Genomic DNA, 5,422 nt, shown 5'->3' on the forward strand with positions numbered 1-5,422 from the left:
TCTTTCATACTTTGGGCACATTGTCAGGAGAGACTACTGGAGAAGGATATTATGTTGGGTAAAGTGGAGGGTGGGAGAAAAAGAGGAAGACCTCCCCCCACCCCTCCAAGGAAATGGATTGACACAGTGGCAGAAGCAATAGGTTCAAGCGTAGCAATAACTGTGAGGTTGGTGCAGGACCGGGCAGTGTTCCATTCTGGTGTGCACAGGGTTGCTAGGAGTCCATACTGACTCAATGGCACATAACACCAACAACAACCCACAAAGATGTCCATATCTTAATCCCTAGAATCTCTGAATATGATGCCTGGCATAGTAAAAAGTAATGTGATGGTGATGATTATGTGCTGTGGAGTTGGTTCTTACTCATAACAATCCTGTATAAAGTTTCTGAGGCTGTAAATCTTTACTGGCACGGAAATCACCATATTTTCCTCATAGAATGACTGGTAGATTTGAAATTCTGACCTTGAAGTTGCAGCCCAACTCGTAACCCACTATACTACCAGGGATCCAACAAAGGGATGTAGCAGATGTTCTTATGTTACAGGTCTTGAGATGGGGAAGTGATTTTGTATTGCTGGACAGGCCCAAAGTGTTCACAAGGGTCTTGAGAAGAAGCAGGCTGAAGATACAGTAGCAGATGGAATGATGGAAGCAATAGGCTGGAGACTAGCAAGAAAGGGGCCAAGAGCCAAGGAATGTAGGTGGACTCTAAACATTGAAAAAGGCAAGAAAGCAGTCTCCCCTGAAGCCTCCAGAACCATAAAAGAGTAATTCTGCATCGATTTAAGCCACTAAACTTGTGTTGATTTCTTACAATAATAATAAGAAACAATTGTACCCAGCTTTGCATTACTATGGACAGAAAGAGTAGTCTCAAGGCCAGTGAGCTGTCAGAAATTCTCAAATGGAACAGAAATTTACATTACTCTCATTTGCTCTTAACACAAGTTTCAGAAAGCAGGAAGCTGTCCTGTTACCTCTCGCGGTACATGTATGTCCTAGGGGACACACACACAGCTAGCCAGTGTCAGAACTGGGTTGAATGAGACCCGTTGGTTCCGTGATCTTTCTCTGGTACAGACCATGTCCCTGATGTCTAGGGATTGGGGCCATGAATCTAATTCTTGGGTCAATTCTTTTGGTTCAGCACAAACATTTGCTTCAATGTTTGGTCCTGGATTTCAGGGTGGGCAAAGTGGAGCTTGACACTGACTCCTAAAGTCCAAGACTGTGGACCAGCACTTCATCTCTCCTTCACTGGACAATGGGATAGTGACAAGGATCATTCCCAACTCAGGGCAGTTGGGGATCAAACATGACAATCTATATGAAAAGGCTTTAAAAATTCTAAAATACTATTCAGATGGGAAGAATTAATTTTATATGCTCAAGAAAGCTGGCATACCCCTTTCCCAGGTGACTAAAAAGCATATGCAATTTTATTTGCTCCAATAATTTCCTTCTTACTAGTACCTGTTCAGTATACTACATGGATATGCACAAAGCATTTATTCTTCTTCTGGCTACAGAAACTACACACCTACCCCGCCCCTTCCAACTTACCCTTGTAAAAACAAACAAGACTCCTAAAACAAAACAAAAGCAAAAAAAAACCAAAAAAAAAAACAAACAAACCGTGGTGGCGGGTGGTATCATTCATGAGAACTGTGTGTTATCAAGGGAAGTCAGCTACTGACACTAGTTACTTTTAATAATGGATAGTTAATACTTGGGACCTAACAGTTCCCAGAGACATGAGATATTTATCCTTCCTTTTGTTTCTCTGTTGTTTTTTTTTTTGCTTTTTACTTTAATTTTTAACATGGTTTCCTAACCCTCTACTTCAGGAGGTAAATACAATTCTGGCAGAGTCCTGGTCCAATTTACTTTATTAGGGCTTTTACTACAAGTTTTTAAGCACTCGCTGATTTTCAAAAACATATTAAAATGGCATGGCCAATCTCACAGATTGGTACAAGTCCACGTTTCCCAAACGACTTAATAGTCTGCAACTTGTGCCAGACAGAGAAATGATTTCACCATTCTCTCTCCTTCAGATTCTAGCTAGGCTGGGCATTGGTTTTAGCTCAGTGGTTTTAGCTCCGTTCATTTGCTTTGCCATGCTGGTCTCCTCCTTAGAATTCCCTCCTACAAGTTTTATAGGTTCCACTGTTCTGGAGGGCGCATTATGTCCCCAAAGAACCTCTTTGTGGGCCATTTCTGGGCCTAGTAGTCCTGCCTTGGCCTGTTCTGGGAAGGTGGAGCTCCAAGGGATGTTTCTCCAGAAAAGGTTTGGTTTGGGGGGTAGGGGGATTGCAAAGGCTATGGAGATGCGCACCTATGACAAGACCATTAAAACTGGGTGAGCGTTGTTTCTCAAATCTTTTTCTCCTTTGCTTTTTCTCCATTTCTTTTCTAATGACCAATGACAAACCCATCAAATATTTATGTGGAACAAATAGATGAATGGATAAATACGCCAGCGTCTTCTATTACAAGGCTTTGGGCTGGAAAATGGGTTATAGAAGTCAACTCACAACTTAATGGGGGGAAACTGAATCAATCTATCTTTCATGTAACATCCTATGATGCCAACTTTGATAGAGTTTAGGGCAGGCTCTAAGGTGGTACAAAGGTGACAGCAAAGCTTACTCGTACAGAGACTAAGGGAAGACTAAGATGACTGACTCCCTGCAAAGGACGTAGTAGCCCCTGAAACTCTGCCAGAGAAACACTGCCTGGGATTTGTGCTAAATTTCTTACTTGATGTCACTCTTATGCACTACCTGAGGATCTACAGAAAGTAGTATACCTGAACATGTACCTGGAGTCATGACTGGGACGGAGTTCTGTTATGAGGCTTTCCTTGAAAAAGGCAGGCCATTCCTAAAGTGAAACAGATCCCACAAGACACAGTCTTAGGCTCTAGCTTAATGACAATTGTGAGGTTGGTGAAGCACTGGGCAGTGTTTCGTTCTGTTGTGTATACAGTTGCTATGAGTCGGAACCAACTCAAAGGCACCTAACAACAATAACAACAATGTGCTTCATTGGAAATACTCTAAAATTCTGAAATGCCACAGAAACACAAAGACGCATATCTTCCTTAAATAATGACAGCAGCAAACAACGAATTTGTTTAGAATAACCAACATCAGTGTTGCTGTTTCTGTTAATCAGTTAGGTTGGCTCAGACTCATAATGACCCTGTGTAGGATTTCCAGGGCTATGATTCTTTACAGGAGTAGAAAGCCTCATTTTTCTCCCAAAGAGCTACTGGTGGGTTTGAATTACTGACCTCGTGGTCAGCAGCATAATGCCTTAGTCACAGCATCACCAATGCTCCATATATGTGTGTACGTGTGTATGGGGACTTCAAAAAATTGTTGGAAAAATGGGATTTTCTTCCAAGGCACCTCTGGGTAAATTTGAACTTTCAAACTTTCAATGAGCAACTGTGAATGCTGTTTGTCCCATCCGGGGAACTCCATATATGTAAGGGGGCTTCCGAAAGTCTATGGAAAAAAAGCCCATGATCTTTTAGTTTTATTTTTCCACAAATTTCGGAAGCCTCCTAATTCTGGTGTGGAGGACTAGCAATGGATCAGCACTGGACTGTGAACCACAAGGTTGGCAGTTCAAACCTACCAGCTGCTCCTTGGAAACCCTATACGGGATCACTATGAGTGGGAACAAAGTCAGGGTGCGGGGCCATGATAAGCACTCAACCTCAAGGTTGGTATGAACTGAAAGGTTGACAGTTCAAACTCACCAACCACTCCCCAGAAACCCTCAACAAGGTTGCTATGAGTCAGAACCAACTAGATAACACTTAACAACAACAACATACATACATACATACATACACACCCATTGCCATAGAGTCAACTCCTGCTTAATAGGCACCCTACGAGCCTCATCTTTCTCCCGAGGAGTGGCTGGTGAGTTTGAAATGCTGGCCCTGCAGCTAGCAGTCTAATGTCCATGCTACCATGTGACGAGGACGCCTTCATACATTTGTACGTGTATAAAAGGCTAGTTTATTCTAGGAAGAGAAAGAAAAGTGGGAAGCAACAAACAGTGGTTGGAATACACAGAATGGCACTGGAGCGGTGCGTACAAGCTCATGTTCAGGAGTCAGACTGCCGGATCCTGACCTCCAGTGTTGTTATAAAACATTGTGTTATCCTGCACCACTTCTGCACTCTAAGCTTCAGTTTCATCATTTGCAAAACAAAGACATATGAGCATCTACCTGCTCAGTGAGCTGCAAGGACGAAATGACATAATATCTGTAGAGTGTTTTGTAAACAATCTGGAACAGAATGTTTAATAAAGACTAGCTATTATTATTGGTGTGGAAATTTGCTTTAAAAAGATTTATTTGGGGGGGGGATCTCTAATTTCAGAGACCCAGATGCAAAAAGAATATGGAAATGATATAGGTTTGGGCTCTAAAACGTCTCAGATAAAAATGTATTCATGGAGGAAAGATGAAATTCTTAGCTATGTTATGCTACAGATAGGATATTGACATTATATAGAATTAACATGATTTTAGGAATAATGACAAAGAGCATCACTCATTCCCTGGATTCAAACCACCAACCAGACTCTGGGGAAAGGCATATATTATGTTAGCAAGTTGGAATAGAAACTCCCTTTGAAAGCTGCTCAATAAAGAACCCTTAATGCATGATGTCTAATGTAGGGCAATGTATTTTGTAGTTAATGAACCTAGAAGCTAAAGCTGACCATGCCTGTTACAGAGCCGTGCTCCTTTCTCGATGCTACAAGGTAAATTAGCATCAACGCTCTGTCGTGAAACTTTCAATAAAGAACCGATTATATAAGGCATTAAGCCTTTCTCTAATTACAGCTATAAATATAGATAATCAAGCTGTTTTGAGCACTAAAATCAATTTTACTGTTTATATACTTTCCATGCTGTATATTTAGCTGTTGACTTTCAACTTGAAGACATAAGCAGCTGGTGAAAAATATCCTTCGAATACTAATTATGTTGTCATGGGGGATACCAATAAATGTGGCCGGTAGGAGACTTAATCAGGATTGAAAACAGTACAATTGTTTTACCAACGAAAACACTCTATACTGAGAAAACCTATGATTCCAGTTCATAAATTGAATGCTTGATACATTTCTTTGGCTATTTTCAATAGTATCATCTGTGGAATATGATTATTTTAAAGTAAGCACTTCTTTGTGTTTGCAGATCTGGGGCCCGGATGGAGCCTTGCACCGCATGGATGTAGATCACAGGCATATACCGAGACACAGACAGCAGAAAGATCGGCAGTCCTGCTAAGGAGGCTCTGTCTAGTCTACTTATAGGATGGAGACTGGAAGGAAAATGTGGTCCAGTGATCAAGCAGAGCAACCAGCAACCTCTCCT

Source organism: Chrysochloris asiatica, unplaced genomic scaffold (genome assembly GCF_000296735.1).
Source record: "Chrysochloris asiatica unplaced genomic scaffold, ChrAsi1.0 scaffold00007, whole genome shotgun sequence".
Classification (NCBI taxonomy): Eukaryota; Metazoa; Chordata; class Mammalia; order Afrosoricida; family Chrysochloridae; genus Chrysochloris; species Chrysochloris asiatica.